General features: G+C 44.2%; 1 protein-coding gene across 2 annotated transcripts in view; it reads left to right on the top strand.

Moving 5' to 3' along the window:
- Positions 1-9,529: 9,529 nt before the first annotated feature.
- RCBTB1 (RCC1 and BTB domain containing protein 1) overlaps positions 9,530-16,814 on the top strand; it is a 46,983-nt gene continuing 39,698 nt past the window's right edge. The window contains exon 1 of one of the 2 annotated variants that reach the window (XM_045014071.1): positions 9,530-9,655. The gene's annotated coding sequence lies outside the window, so the exon portion shown is untranslated. Of the gene's footprint in view, positions 9,656-9,680; positions 9,911-16,814 lie in introns of those variants that run through there. The other variant, XM_045014081.1, reaches the window with a different exon arrangement.

Raw genomic sequence — 16,814 nt, 5'->3', positions numbered from 1 at the left:
TGTACCAATATAATAAAAACCAGCAGGATCTTATTAAGAGGGATAAGGCAAAGATGCCACATTTATTGTAAATACCATAACAAAACAAAAGACAATGTTTTCCTACTTGTTTCCATTACTACTTATTCCTTATACACAGACACAGACACAGACACACACACACACACACATATTCATTCACACAATCATTCATTCAGGTTCTGTATAGATGTTATAGTTACCAGCCTAGATGTTGCTCATGCCAAGTTACTGGCCAGGTATCTTGGTCATGAGGATGGAGCCGAGTCTGTGTCAGATGCATCTGATGCTCCTGGAGGTTGGTATCAGAACCATAGACTCAAAGTCCTCAGTCTTTAGAGTCCAGTTTTATAGGGATTTTTCCCTATGTTAGTTGATAGGAGTTGCTTCATTCTGCTGTTGCTAAATCAATCAGCAGATGGCTGGCTCCATTCTGTCAGATACTTGTTTTTCCTTCCTTTGAGGTGTGGTGGGTCATCTGGTTGATCCCACTTGACACCTTCTTCAGCCAACACTGAATTCTTCAGACTGGTAACTCCCTAACCATTCAGTCACATACATTCTCTATCTTAATCACATCTATTTCACTGTTTTGGCTTACTTAGAGTTAATTAATGTTTAACAAGTTTTATACAAAGTATTTCTTTGAGCAGGCTTCACACAGACACAGCTGGTGGCTTGCAGGTTAGAATCACAAATTTACTTTTAACATAAACCTTTAGTTATGAGGCATCAATTAACAATAAGTCATTTTTCATATAAACCATGTCTAATATAAACCTTCTTTAATATCCCTACAATGGCATGCAGCTCCTTGTAGAAGTGGCATATTTTTGGCACCACACCAGAGCAACAGTTAGCCTCCTTTGCCTTCTGGTACACCAGCCTCAGCTCCTTGATCTTAGCATGGAACTGCTGCATGTCCCTTCTCATTTATGCCACAAGCAATCCGCTCCTCAGTGGCAAAGTTCCTACGGCTGTATCAGAGCTGTGACTGCTCAGCCTTGTTGCCGGCACAGAGGGCCGAGGACAGCAACAGTGGGGGTTCGTTGCCCGGTGTGCGCCGCACTAATTAACACACCAGGGTGGAGAAGCAAAACCAGGTTGTTTGAGCCCAAATAAGGTGCAAGGGAGACATAGCAATCTCAAATCCTGCACACCGATACAAACAGCTCTCTCTCTTTATACATGATTTCAGCTAAGCATTTCCATTCCCCCCACACTCCTCATCCCCCTTTACCCCCCTTCTTGCCCCTCCCGTCTATTCCCATGTACCAAATACACTTTGCAATAGCAATTACACTAAACAGGTTAAATCATACTTGGCAAAAACCACTTTAGCTCGTTAGTACCTCTTCTGTGAACAGTTATCTGTACTTTCCCACCGTGGGGGCTACGTTCTCATGCATATAACTTTAATTACAGCATCTGCTTTCCGCCTATCTTATTTAGTATTGGCTACATCTAGTGTCAAGCAGCCTTGCAGCTGCCAGTAGTCAGCACATAACACAAGAGGTTACAAAAGTTTAGTAAGGCTAACAAAAGCACTTTACATAAAGGTACTTTGGGTCACATAGGCCCAAAGCCATCCTCCCGAGTTACCTAGATTTATGCCTAGTGACACCAACAGCCTCTTCTCCCCACAGACCTAACAGATCCAGCAACTCCAGTGTACTCCACATGGGAGCCCATTTGCTGCCGAAAGTCAGCATGGTCAGCTGGGGCGATGCAATGTGAGCTGTCCAGGCTGAGTAAATGGGAAGTGGAATTTCAAAAATTCCTGGGGCTTTAAAGGGGGAGAGGCACGTGCCTGTATTCCTGGCTATAGGGCAGCAGAATAGAAACTGCTTACCAGAGTGGTCACAATGGGAATTCCTGGACACCTCCTGGAGGCCACTTAGGGTGACATAAGCAAGCGCAGTGGTCACACTGACACTGCATCACTCTAACTTTGTTAGAAAAAGATCTGTGCCGCTCGTTGAGGTGGTTTTATTATGTTGGCATAGCAGGACAGTTAAATCAGTGGGAGGAACATCGTTATGCATACAACTCCAATGTTTTGTTGACAAAACTGTGTAGTGTGGACAAGGCCTAAGTCTACAATACAACAGTGAAGTCTATGCAGGCAGAATCCTGTGAGCATGCAAAGCTCACTGCAGGACTGGCACCTAAATTTGATAAATAGGAAGGGAGACATCACATCAGAGCTATAAAGATGGAGAATTGATTACACTCTGGTCTGGCTTCTACAGGGAAATCAAGAACAATTAGTGGCTTTTTGATCTGTTTATATTTAATGAAGTTCAAAAGCCATTATTTACGGATCGTGTTTATTTCTTTATTAAATGTTTGTATAGGTCTGAGGCTTGTTGTGTCTGAGAGAGACAAATAAAATTGGCTACTGCCTGGCAGAGGTTATGTAAATTTTCTCTTCAAATCACTGCCAATTGGGATCCCAAATACTAGCGTACAGTCCCAGGTCCCTCATGAACAGAGGCTGATAATCATGTAGTGGTTTTGGATGTGGACTAGGATTAAAAACACCAGATTAATTTCTGATGTGCTTCATTCGGGTATGTCTCTAATTTAATCTCCGTTATACCAAGCTCTTCACTATGGCTAGGACACCCTAGTTTTACAGGAATAAAAACCCTATCCCACTCCAAACTCTAGATCCTTGGTTTATTTGCCACACTTTAAGCTCTTCTGGGAGAATCTTTGTGTATATGAGAAAGTGCAAATATTCAGCAGCAGCAAATAGCAGATTAAAAAAGGATAAAACATTTCAGTTATCCCATGTGTGATGGGGCCGCCCAGAGGATTCAGGGGGCCTGGGGCAAAGCAATTTCAGGGGCCCCTTCCATAAAAAAAAGTTCCAATACTATAGAATACTATATTCTCCTGGGGGCCTGGGGCAAATTGCCCCACTTGCCTCTTCCCCCCCCCCCCCCCCGGCAGCCCTGATGTGTGACCAAAAAACATGGGAGCAGAAAAAGAAATAAATTCTTGGAGCTATAGAATAATGATGGCAATGAGGCTAGAAGATCAATTTAGGAAGCAAGCATAATCTTGGTAAATTGTCCCTTTCTGAAAGTCTTTTTGTTATAAATTTGTACAGTGCCTAGCACAACGGAGCATGGGCTCTGCTGCTTTACAAATAATATAAATAGGCTGGCCCCTTTTCTCTTGGAGGTGGAACTTGCCAAGGTTAGACTGTTGCAGTGCACTCTATATGGCAGACCCTGGACTTGGAGACCTTCACGATATGTTGCAACGTCCACCTACTTTCCCTAGGGAAGAGGGTTTGATTGGGGGCTGACTGAGAGATGCAAGAGGCTGGGCTGAGAGGAGGTTGCAGAGGTCCTTCTCTCTTTTAAGATTTAGAGGTTTAGCTCATGTTCAGATGTCCTGTCTTGTGAGCTGTATTACAATGATCAATGATTATATTACATCTACCTGCTGCAGAGTATCTTACATCTTCCTCTGAAGCATCTGATACTGATTGCTGTCTGAAACAGGATACTGGACTTAGAATCACAGGACCCGAAGGGACCTTGAGAGGTCATCTAGTCCTGTCCCCTGCACTCATGGCAGCACTAAGTATTATCTAGACCAGAGGTGGCCAACCTGAGCTTGAGAAAGAGCCAGAATTTACCAATGTACATTGCCAAAGAGCCACAGAACATCAGCAGCCTCCCCCCCCCCATCATCAGCTTCCCTTCCCCTGCTTCCAGAGGGCACGGAAGGCTGAGGGGAGGGTTCGGGAAGGGATGGAGTGGGGGCAGGGCCTGTGGCAGAGCCAGGGGTTGAGCAGTGAGCACCCCCTGGCACACTGAAAAGTTGGTGCCTGTAGCTTCAGCCCTGCAGTCGGTGCCCATACAAGGAGCTGCATATTAACTTCTGAAGAGCCGCATGTGGGTCTGAAGCCACAGGTTGGCCACCCCTGATCTAGACAATTCCTGACAGGTGTTTGTCTAACCTGCTCTTAAAAATCTTCAATGATGGAGATTCCACAACATCCCTAGGCAATTTATTCCAGTGCTTAACTACCCTGACAGCTAGGAAGTTTTTCCTAATGTCCAACCTGAACCTCCCTTGCTGCAATTTAAGCCCATTGCTTCTTGTCCTATTCTCAGAGGTTAAGAACAATTTTTCTCCCTCCTCCTTGTAACAACCTTTTAGGTACCTGAAACCTGTTATCATGTCTCCTCTCAGTCTTCTCTTTTCCACACTAAACAAACCCCATTTTTTCAATCTTCCCTCATAGGTCATGTTTTCTAGACCTTTAATCATTTTTGTTGCTTTTCTCTGGACTTTCTCCAATTTGTCTTTCCTGAAATGTGGTGCCCAGAACTGGACACAATACTCTAGTTGAGGCCTAATCAGCGCAGAGTAGAGCAGAAGAATTACTTCTTGTGTCTCGATTACAACACTCCTGCAAATACATCCCCGAATGACGTTCGCTTTTTTTTTGCAACAGTGTTACACTGTTGACTCATATTTAGCCTGTGGTCCACTATGACCCCCAGATCCCTTTCCACAGTACTCCATCTGAGGCAGTCATTTCCCATTTTGTACGTGTGCAACTGATTGTTCCTTCCTAAATGGAGTACTTTGCATTTGTCCTTATTGAATTTCATCCAATTTACTTCAGACTATTTCTCCAGTTTGTCCGGATCATTTTGAATTTTAATTAGGGCTGTCAATCACAGTTAACTCATGCAATTAACTCAAAAATTAATCGCACTTATAACAACAGAATACCAATTGAAATTTTTGGATGTTTTCTTACATTTTCAATATTGATTTCAGTTACAACACAGAATACAAAGTGCACAATGCTGACTTTATATTATTAGTTACAAATATATGTATTGTAAAAATGATAAACAAAAGAAATAGTATTTTTCAATTCACCTGATACAAGTACTGTAGTGCAATCTCTTTATTGTGAAAGTGTAACTTACAAATGCAGATTATTATTTTTTTTGGTTACATAACTGCACTCAAAAACAAAACAGTGTAAAACTTTAGAGCCTACAAGTCCACTCAGTCCTACTTCTTATTCTGTCAATCACTAAGACAAAGAAGTTTGCTTACTTTGATGGGAGATACTACTGCCTGCTTCTTATTTACAATGTCACCAGAAAGTGAGAACAGGCATTCGCATGGCACTTTTGTAGCCAGCATTGCAAGGTATTGTGATAGACCCAGGCCCATTGGGTATAGCAGAAGGCAGATATACTGGCCACTGGATTAACAGTTTTCTGTTCCCTGACTGACCAGAGCAGGGGCTGCTCCAGGCTAATGAGAACACCTGACTCTAATTAACCTGCAAAGAGTCAGGTGAGGCCATTAAGCTAATGTGACCACCTGACTCTAATTAAGGCCCTGCTGATACTATAAAAAGGGCTCACGCCAGTCAGGTAGAGGAGAGGAAATGTGGCTGAAGGGCTGGCTAATGAAGACACTCTCAAACCATCGGTAAGGGAGCCCTAAGGTAAGGGTGAAGAAAGGAGAAGCAGGAGAGCTGTGGGAAAGTGGCCCAGGAAAATGTAGCAACTCTGGCAGTGAAAGGTTGGCTGCCAATAGCTGCTACCATTAGGGTCCCTGGGCCGGAACCCGGAGTAGAGGGTGGGCCCGGGTTCCCCCAACCTACCACTATAGGAACATCTCCTGGCAGGGGAAGTCAAGCCCCTGTCAGGACAGGAGGCTAAACTGTTCTGAAATAAGCCCCCAGAGACAACAGAGACTGTGGGAGTTCTCTCACCAACCTCCTTGCTGGCCTATGATGAAAAGGGCTCAGTAGACTGTAACCCTGGCCCTAGAGAGAGAAGGGCTACGTGGAGGGTCACAGTGAGCCACTGAGGTTAGCATAAACCGCCTAGAAGCGCAGGACCCACAGGGGCAAGGTCAGAGCTCTGCCACAGTATTTATGTGCCAGATATGCTAAACATTCGTATGCCCCTTCATGCTTCAGCCACCATTGCAGAGGAAATGCTTCCATGCTGATGATGCTCGTTTAAAAAAAATAAAAAAAAATTGTGACTGAACTCTTTTGGGGAAGAATTGTATGTCTCCTGTTCTGTTTGACCTGCATTCTGCATATATTTCATGTTATAGCAGTCTCAGTTGATGACCCAGCCAGCACATGTTCATTTTAAGAACACTTTCACAGCAGATTTGACAGAATGCAAAGGTGGTACCAATATGAGTGTGACTGTGTACCCAATAAGGCTTCATGGGAATATGCTTATGAATGTATATATGATATAACTGGAATATGTTTTATGCTACATATGTCATGTAACATCTATGTAAAGGTTATGGTCTACTGAATACATTCCTCCTATTTGTATGCATGTATCATTTTTGTACTTGAAGTTAGGAATATTGGCTGTATATTTGCTTAATAGCCTTAGTAAAGCATTTGGTCAGCTTCTTGAGAAAGGAATGTGCAAATTAAGTTATCCTGTCAAAGAAAGCTATCAGGTTGGTTTGACACAATTTGTTCTTGATAAATCCATGCTGACTGTTAGTTATCACCTTATTATCTTCTAGATGTTTGCAAATTGATTGCTTAATTATTTGCTCCATTATTTTTCCGAGTACAGAAGTTAAGCTGACTGGTCTGTAATTCCCTGGGTTGTCCTTGTTTCCCTTTCTATAGATGGGCACTATATATGACCATGGCTTTCATTCCTATGTTTATCTAAAGCTGTATTGTGCCTAGAATTTCTGACAGATGCAGTCAGATGTTTGAATAAACAAGCAATGGTCAATCCTGCCCTAGTCACTTAATTGTTAATAGCACACCATCAAGTTGAATAGACATCCAAATTATTGCCTAAAATCTTTAGCACTATGTCAACACTACCACTTATGCTGACATAATTTGTGTCGCTGAGGGGGGTGAAATATTCACACCCCCTGAGCGACATACATTTTGCCGACATAAGTGCATACTGCTATGTCAATGGGACATACTGCTATGTCAATGGGAGAGCTCTTTCTAGTTTTTCAAATATTTTCACCCTTTTACAACAATTTGAGAGAGAATCATAGCAGAAGTATAAAAAAAGTGCTATTTTATCCAAGCATGCTCAACAACATTGTATTAGTTGACCATTTTGACACCTTTTATTCTTCAAAGAGATGTTTAGAACAAGGGAAAATCCATAGGCCATCCTCCAACTGCTGGGCAGCTACAGGTATGGGGGTGGGTGGATAGGATGAGTATGCTGAGCCATGAGCTGCAGCAGTGCAGGGGCATGCTACTCAGAATGTAGGGCAGGTGGGAATAGTGAAGTTGCTTGCAGGGAGGGTACCCTTATTTTGCCCCTTTTATAGGACTATGATACATATTGTACAAAGTTTGCCTTGTGAGGTATCATTTTAAAACATTATTTGCTGACCATTATTGTCCTGGTAAAATGTGTAGTAACATTATATATATAAAATAAGATTCCACTATATGATATTACTAAACCATGTTCTGGGGAGCAGTCACACACCAGTTCCCTAGAGACAAAAGGCTAATCAATGTCTTCTTAGCCAGGTGTCAACATGATCAAGTGGACCATCATCTGATTCAGTGGCCATTTTTCCACAGGAAACAGGGTGTAGGCAAAAAGTCTACATTTTGACAAAGAAGCACCTTAAAGTTCCTGTCCACACAGACTTTCCCAAGATGATTCTTGAGCAAGACAAAGTGCTCTTAGAGGAGAGGGCAGCCACCCCAAATCATCATTCCATTTCTCTCTACTAATGGCATCAACACTTGAAAAGAAGCAGCACTAGGCTAGGGGGAGATCCTGACTGAAGGATTCAGCCAGTTAAGACTGTTGGAACTTGTGGTGAGAGACCTTTGCTTAAAACTCACTTAGCTTGTTTAGTTACATTAGTTGCATTTGACCTTTTTATTTCTTTATTTGTAATCACTAAAAATCTATATTTCTGTAGTTAATACATTTGTTTTATATAAACCGGTGTTTGTTTGGGAAACTTCATTTGGGATAACAGGATTTGTGTATCATTTTCTATTAATTAAATGATGGACTTTATAGGAGCTTGTAGTGTCCAGAAGGTCGCTAGGCAGTACAAGACATTCATTTCCGGGGGAAAGTCTGGGACTGGGAGTTTGCTGGTGTTGCCCTGCAGTGTAATTCAAGAGTTGCTGGCTATAGCACTTCTACAATATAGCTGAGTGCTGGGCTGCCCAGAGGATTCAGGGGCCTAGGGCAAAGCGGGGGAGCTGCAGCACTTGTACTCACCCAGTGATGGTCCAGGTCTTCGGCAGCATTTTGGTGGCAGGGGGCCCTTCAGTCGCTCTGCATCTTCGGCAGCACTGAAGGGCCCCCCGCTGCCGAAATGCCGGCTGAAGACTTGGACCGCCACTAGGCCAGGGCTCGTGGGAGCCCCTGGGGGGCCCAGGGCAAATTGCCCCACTTGCCCCCCACGGGCACCCCTGGCTGAGTGATTTACATGTTGGAGGCTGTGAGAGCAGACCCTGAGTGGTTGTTCTCTGTTAAGCAGTGAGAAAGGTACCCCAGGTTGGAGAAGTGAGGGGACACAGCTATCCATCAGTCCAGCTTGTTCCCTGCATAATGTCACTGGGTTTTTGGTGCTAGAAAACGTTAACTTTCTAAGTAAGCAAACACCATGTTGCTGAGCTCTGCTCAAGCTAGAAGGCGGCTGCTAATTCACCACTGCAGAGGCAGACTGAAAGCCGTTTGGCTGTTTGCTCATGCCCAGGCTGTTTGCATAGCAGCCCAGGAGGAGAGCTGTTCGGGGAGTGGGCCGTGAGTGCAGAAAAGGCCAGATCAGTGCAGTGCGCTTTCCCCAAGCGCGGTAACTACAGCAGCGGGGCCAAGGGCTGGGCCCTGCCAAAGGCCGGGAGCTGCTCCAGCCCCGCTCTGCTGTCTGACTTCGGGCCGGCCCTGCCTGAGCGGGGCTGGCGGCAGGGCTGCCCAGAGGATTCAGGGCCCCTGGGGCAAAGCAATTTTGGGGGCCCCTTCCATTAAAAAAAAGTTGCAATATTATATTCTTGTGGGGCCTGGGGCAAACTGCCCCACTTGTCCCCCTCCTCGGGGCAGCCCTGGCCGGCTGCAGGGAGACGGCTGCCCCGCGGAGCGTCTGAAGGGCTCCGTCAGGACCCCCTGGTAGGCACAGCACCTGCCCCACGCTGGGCTCCCCCGACCCATCTCCCCCCCCGCCTCCGGGTTCACGCCCCCAGCCACCGCCCGCCGGGCCCCACCTTCACTCTGTCCGCCGCCCCCCCCCGGAGCCGCCGCCCCCCCCCGGAGCCGCCGCCGCCGCCGCGGCCATCGAGGAAGTGGGAGCGCCCCTCCCCCGCCGGGCAGAGCGAGCGTTACGCTACCGCGGGGGGAGGGTTATGCGCCGGGCGCGGGCTGCCCGCGAGGCGGGGCCGGTGCGGGGATATTGCTTCCGGCTTCCGGCCTACATAACAGCGGCGCCTGCGGAGAGCGGGTCCGTCACTCTCCGGCGTTAGGCCTGTCAGAGCCCGACACCGCCGGCCAATCAGAGCGCAGCGCCTCAGCCTCGTCAGCTTCTGAGGCCGGGGCAAGCACCCAGCGGGCGGGACCTGTCACTGTCCGCGTGAGGCCTGAGAGGAGGAGTTAAGTTCGTTGCACCCGAACGGGGAAAGGGGCGGAGTCTGGTAGCACGTGACGAATGTTGGGTTTCTCGGGCCCTCCCGTCACATGATCTGGACCGGTCGCGGCAGCGTCCCGCACCCTCTCAGCCTCCTGCTCCGCGCGCTGCCGGGGTGGCCGCGTCCAGGTGCCTCGCGGGGGGTTCGGGGCAGCAGCGACCCTGCCCCCCGCCGCGGGCCGGGGCTCGGCCGGGCAGGACGCTCCTCGCTCATCTCCAGGTATCCGGCGGGGCTGCGGGCGGCTCCGGCTTCCTGGTGCCGCTAACGGGACCGGCGCGAGCCCACGGGCGGCCCCGAGCAGGGGTATCACCGGGGGGCTCCCTCTGCACACAACACACATTAATAGTCCCGCCCCCGCCCGCGCACACAGTCCCCGAGCTGCTCGGGGCCCTAAGCAGCTGCTTGGTTTGCTTCTGCCTAGCGCTGGCTGTGGCCCGGCCGCTGCTCCGCACTGGGGTGACTGGGGGCGGGTAGCTGCTGAGAGCAGAGCCTTTGACAGCGCGGTGCTTTGTGTGGGTGCTGATCTCCCCCGGCTCTATGTGCGGGGCTGGTTGTTGCCTGGTGCCCTGCCTGTAGCTCCCTCCCGGCGTTGGCTGCCCTCCCCAGAGGTGGCTGCATTGCAGCGTTGCTGTGTACAGAGCCGGTGCAGCGCGCTTCGGCTCCCGCGGGCTGGGATCTGGTTGTTACAGATGCTCCGTGCTCCGGAGTGACTCCCGGGCGGGCGCAGCGGTGGAGCAGGTTGAATGGTCCATGCCTGGTGGATCAGCAATCGAGGCGCGTTCAGTCTACCTGGGGGCTTGGGTGGGTTGCCCCCTCTTCCCAAATTTGTGCAGCAGACATGTAAAAGGGGGTGTTGGCTTTGGATCTGAACTAGTTTTTGCTGTTTCTTGGATGCTCCAGTAAAACTTAAGAAAAAGGGGAAAGAAAAACAGTCCACATAGCTTTGTGCTTAAACTCATGGGTGAACAAGCATCTGTTAATGCCCAGGGCTCTCTCCCAGAGACTGCCGCAAACGTAAAGCAAGAACTTGGGTTGGTTTGATATAGTTGACTTAAACCCTGAACTCAATGAAATTCAAATTGAAATTAAGGCTGACACTCTGCCTAGGGCACTGCAGCTATCCTGTATTGTGTAGCCATTTTAGCATATATGGTATAATCAGGCCATGCACTGTTCTGAGATCTCCCCCATAAATAGAGAATTGTACTACCTTGGACATAACAGGAGTGAGTTAAAGATGAAGTGACAGCCTTTACCCTTTCACTGCACTGCAAGACTGAACGTTCTTAGAGTTTGTAATGCTTGTTTGAATTCTTGCACTTTTCTGGAATGTGAATGTCTTATGAAATCTCTAACTTTGTTGGGGGTGTCCTCCGCTTCCCTCACTGAACTTTAAGTACTGTCCTTTCTGTTCTCTCCCTCTTCCCACTTTACCTTTCTCTCCATCAAAGACCTCAATTCTTGTACCCTTCTTTGTTCAGAGAACTCCACAGGATTGTTCAGTACTTGCTAATGCATCTCCATAGATGGATGAAATAAATGACTTCTTCACCCTTAAGGGATGAATGTTCTATGACTGCAGTACTCTTAATTTATAAAGGAATAGGCCAGGAATCAAACTGGGATTAGCTGGATGGCACTGCAGAACACTAGTAAGATAGCTTCTAGCAGAAACCTGAATAATTCTCCAGTGATTACCTGAAGGAAAGATCAGGAAATACTTAATGTATCAGAACGCTCTACTAGGGGAATGTTTTCTGAAAGGAGAAGGTACTTCATTTAGTACTGAAGAGAGTAAAGCCAGTAAATAGTCACAGAAAGGTACTTGACACTAACAACCATGTTATTTTGCTGTGATATGTTATTTCCAAATTTGAGTAGTAAAGATAATGAAATGTCATAATTTAGAGTGCTGCTGTTGTATAAGATAATGAAACCATTATATTTACTGTACAGACTCTGCACTGTATTAGCCACTATAGAAGCATATAACTTTTCCACCAAAGAGTCCTATAAGAGTGTAGGGTTACAAAAGTCCTGGGAGGTTGTTCCCTTGTTCCTGGTATGCAGGCGTCTTAGAATCATAGAAGATTAGGGTTGGAAGAGATCTCAGAAGGTCATTTAGTCCAACTCCCTGCTCAAAGCAGGACCAACACCACCTAAATCATCCCAGCCAGGGCTTTGTCAAGCTGGGCCTTAAAAACCTCTAAGGATGGAGATTTCACCATCATAGGATTCTTACTCTAATCCTATGAGCACAGATGCTTTTAAAATTAAATACGTGTTTGCTTTCTATAGTGCTGGTACTTACATTGGTAACATGCTCCAGCCTTCTTGAATTTTTCATTTATGCTGGAAGTTGCCTTCACAATAGTTCTCCCACCATTCATTTCCCTACCTCTGCTAGCTAAATATTTTTGTTCCGCTCATCCTCCTTTGCTAATAATAGTGGGCTTGCTTTCTTTCCTGCTCCATGGAAATAGAGAGCTAATTTCTTAAGAAATTTGGACTTTGGAGATTTCTGCAATAACTCTGTGTCTTCAAGTGACATCTCTGATGCAGTGGTTGTTGACCCCCACCTTCCATCTCTTGCAGTCGTGACAGAGTTGTAAAACTTCCACTCAAGTGGGTAATTAAGGAACAGAGGTTTTTTTTTCATATAAAAGTTTTTGGGATCTTACTTTTAAAGAATCTTAATATAGAAGTGAATGCAGAGATGACCTGTAACATCATCTCTATCATTATAGCTTTCATTGCACATGAAAGGATCCTAACAAATTAAATATAAAAAGAGCCTTGTCTCTCCCTCATATTTACACAACAAAGGCTAGGAGAAGTCTGGGGCCACGCAAAAGTTTTTGAAGGAATGTAACATAAAAGTGGTGATATTACACCCTTCTAAACTACAGGTAACCATAAACAGACACCTGTATATTTTGAGAACCAAATCCATCATTGACCTTCTTGGGAAAACAATCCATAGAAGGGACAAACAATAAGTTTAAAATGACTTCCTCTGTGTTTAGCCAATTTGGAACAGATATTGTTTTAGGAGCTGTTTAGGATAATTGGTCTGCTTCAGAAGTAGTGATAATTCAGATAAACAAAAATCAGCATATTGTAGCAATAATACTATAAAAATGTTTGTCATTCATCGTAGTACTTAAGTACTTTACATAGTTAAAACTGTTAAAACAGTTATAACTGTTTATAGATGATAACCTAGGATCTAGTCATGACCCCATTTTTATCTATCTTTCTGGTAGTTACTCAAGGCAAATAGTTAGGAATGTTTAATCATTGTAAAAGTAACAAACTCCTTCCCCAAACTGGTTAGTGGAGGATATTAAAAGTTAAAGCAGCAATGTGTAGGGATTTAAACATACCATAAAGGCAGTACTATAATACAATTGTAAGGCTATGTTAGGGACACACAAGAAAAGAGCCTTAGACCAAACATGTACACTTGGAAAGAGTATAAATTAGTGGTATATGAGAAATTGCACACTTTAAAAATATCTGATTCTAATGCCTAATGGCAATCTTTGTGTTCTTATTGCTGTTTCTTTGCGCTTATGTTGCTATTATAAAATTGCAAAAGTAAGAAATGCCAAACGTGACACTGACACTCTAATCTAGAATTTTCACATTTTTGTTGGTGCAACCCTAAAAATATTACCTTGAAACTTAATTATTTTAAAAAACTGGTTAAAAGTTTCAGTTACTGCACTTGCTCTTGAGTCCCCGTGCCAACTCTTATGGTTTTACAATCAGACTTTCCTGTTTTTGGTTTGTTCTGGTTTTTAAAGATGTTTCTTTCCCCTGTTAGTTTATGAAAGACCTATACAACTAGCAGAAACTGACTAAAATTCTGATCCTGCACATTTTTCTCTGCAGATGCAGGCCTTTGCCTGTAGGAACAACTGTTGCAGGATTGGGTTGCGGCTGAGGGAAACAGTGGAAGTGGCTATACCCAACAATACACTAGCAAATACTCAAATATTTTTCTCTAAACTTGTTCAGTTTGTCCTCTTGAGTGTTTCTTATAATGATAGTAAGCACACCATTTTCATGCAGAAGTGTGTTTAAATTGATTGTGTCCTTTGAAGCATAGTTTAATTAATCTGGATTATAAAATAATGTTAGGAATCATTTAAAAAAATCAGTTGAAAGCATTTTGTAAATATTTCCTTTTATTGACTTTGTAAGGGGATGGAGAGGGAATCCTAAGTGCCTAAATCAGTGGTCCCCAACGCGGTGCCCGTGGGCGCCATGGCGCCCATGGGGGCATCTTAATGTGCCCGTGTCCTGGCCCCCGGGAGAGCACCCGCCAAAATGCCGCCAAATTTCAGCAGCATTTCGGCGGAGACGCCTCTCGATGACAACGCTTGCCGTCGACAAGTGACGTCATTGAGAGGCGTCGCTCCCGAATTTCGGCGGCATTTCGGCAGTGCTCCACCGCCGCAGTGGTCCTTCGTCTGGTGACCACTGGCCTAAATGATCCTTCTCCACATCCGTGACAATCAGCTTGCAAAATGTTGTTACGAAAAGCAAACTAATGAGGAGAATTCATGAGAAGTTCAATCTGTTCAGATTTGTTCAATCTGTACAAACATGGATATCTCTTCCTCCTCCTCCCCCCAACATGTTAAAGATGCTGGATTTAGCTTCTTTGATGTTTTTAAAAAAAATTATTTTCAGTACAATGTATAAAAGCTTCACTTTATTCCCCACCAGTCTCCTCCTTTTGTTTGGTAAACATCTTTTTTTGTTCATTTTTTTGTTTCAGTGGAGCTGAAATTAACATGGCTCTTTGTTTTTGTCCGTGTTTGAGAACTAGTACATTGGATCATTTCAAAGATGCCATCACAGCCCTGGGAATGGGGTTAACGGACTTATGCTCCCTCTGCTGGCTAGTTCTGCCATAGTGGAACACAAAGCATTGCCGGTCCTGTGTACTCTTTTTTTTTTTTTTTTTAAATTGTTTGTCAGTGGACCAGATAACAGGAATGAAAATAGATATTTGGAATCCAGAGGACATTGCTCTGAATTATCATTGCTTGCCATCAATTTGATCTTTTGAGAGGGCCTAGAAATGAAAATACTAACTTGTTCATGTGCTATTTTTCCAGGAATATTTTGGTATAGTAACTTTTAAAATGTGCACTTCAGGGATGCTGAATCTGATCCACGGATGAAGTTCAGAATCTTCTTAGCTCCTCCTTAAAACTGACATCTGCCATGATGCCTTCAAATCCTGCCCTGTCTGTTTTCACCTGTTTTGTCTTCTCTTATATTTAGAATATAAGCTCCTCTGGGCAAGGACTGTCTTTGTTATGTTTGTATAGTGTTTAGCACAATGGGCTGAGGCCTCTAGGGGTTACCTTTTTGATGAAAGCGGACCTGGAAAAGACAGCCAAATAAGGTAGTGTTATCCCGTTCCACATTTTGTGATAGTATGGATGGATTCTGAAGGATGAACAATCATTCCTATGCTTTCGTAGCTGTGTAGTTTCCTCTGGACTGTTCCTGCAAAAATAATAATAAATGATTTGCCCAGAGAGCCTTGCACAGGAATCTGAGGTTATATTTAGAACATGATGAGGGGTGGGACAAAAATAATATATTGCAAATTGTCTAGTTCCTGGAAGGTTTGCTTCACCCGCTGTCAGAGAATTCAGCACCCAAGTGGGACATTGCTTTGATAACAGGTGTAACTGTAAGCTAACATCTTTCCAAAGCAAGTTTTTATTCCCCTGTATCGGCATTTTCTACTATCTTTAGAGAGGAACAGGATGGACCTATGATCAGGTCGGGAATTAATTTTCCTTCGACAACAGAACTTGTAGTGTACAACTAACAGATTCTAAAACAGTTGGGTTCTCTTAAAGCTGACAGCAGTAGGTTAGATATTGTGAAATAATGAGCTTTAAAGGAAGTTTGATTAATTTAGACTTAATCAAAAACAAAAAGAGCCCCTGACATTAATGTAAAAAATGCCAATTCATAACAAAATATTGTAGCAAATTGCACCATCTACTGGCAATAACTAACCACTGCAGTGGAGTGGGGGTGGGAAACCCACCATAATAAAGAATACTGTACTCTTAGTATCATCTAGCAGGCAGGAAGTCGTTAACTAGGACATCTGTGAATTTTTAATTGGTCACTACATTTCAGAGAGATTTGAGGATTGTGAATTGGTAAACACAATTTCATTACAGCAAATGGTCAAGAAAGAAACTAGAAAATTATAGGCAAAAGACGTGTGTTGGGAGGGAAAAAAAATTGTTGAAACTATTTTAAGTAGTATATTGGTAAGCCTTGAACAATCACCGCTTTAGAGTAGCCAGCATGGCTTCAGGAAGAGGGAAGTCATATTTGAATAACCTGTTGGAGTTCTTGTTAAATACTACCACTATGGATGAGAAATACGATGACTATAATAGAGCTAGATTTTTTTTTTAAGTATTTGACAAGATCCCATGTCAGAGATCAGTGGGTAAAATCAGATTATATGATGTGGAATAGAAAATTAACCTGAAGATCAAGAAAGAAAAGGGAACCAGCTTTTGTTTGTTTGTTTTTACCCACAAAAGCTTATGCCCAAATAAATCTGTTGTTTTTTAAGGACTCCTTGTTGAGTAAGGTATGGTATCTTTCTTGCTTGATATGCTCAAGTGGGATACATAAGGAGTCCATCTTAGGATGCTGTTCCCAACATATAGTAAAATAGGCAATTATTGTTAATAGCACATCTTAATGGCCAATGAATTTTTAGTCCCCCTGAGAGTGCATGTTAGTCACACTGGTGTCTTCAGTTACTTGCTACAGTAGCCAGAAAAGAAATATCGATGTTAATAGATTTCACTCTAAAATAAGGGTTTTTAAAATGAGACTTCCAAATTTACAGTTAATGTTAGGAGTAGTACAGTTAATAAAAAAAAACAATGTAGCTGTTCTTTAAAATATTTTGATCATATAGGTGGTAGCACCATTAGATGGTAAATAAAGTGGTCACTTGTAAAAATATTAAGTATAGGAGCTAGAAAAAGGCTTAGTCTTCAGGGGGTGGCGAGGTGGGGCTGCACCCAAGGTCTGTGGGAGGAAAGAGCAGGCTTGG

Source organism: Mauremys mutica, chromosome 1 (assembly GCF_020497125.1).
Source record: "Mauremys mutica isolate MM-2020 ecotype Southern chromosome 1, ASM2049712v1, whole genome shotgun sequence".
NCBI classification, from domain to species: Eukaryota; Metazoa; Chordata; order Testudines; family Geoemydidae; genus Mauremys; species Mauremys mutica.
This window is presented reverse-complemented; position numbering and strand designations above follow the sequence as displayed.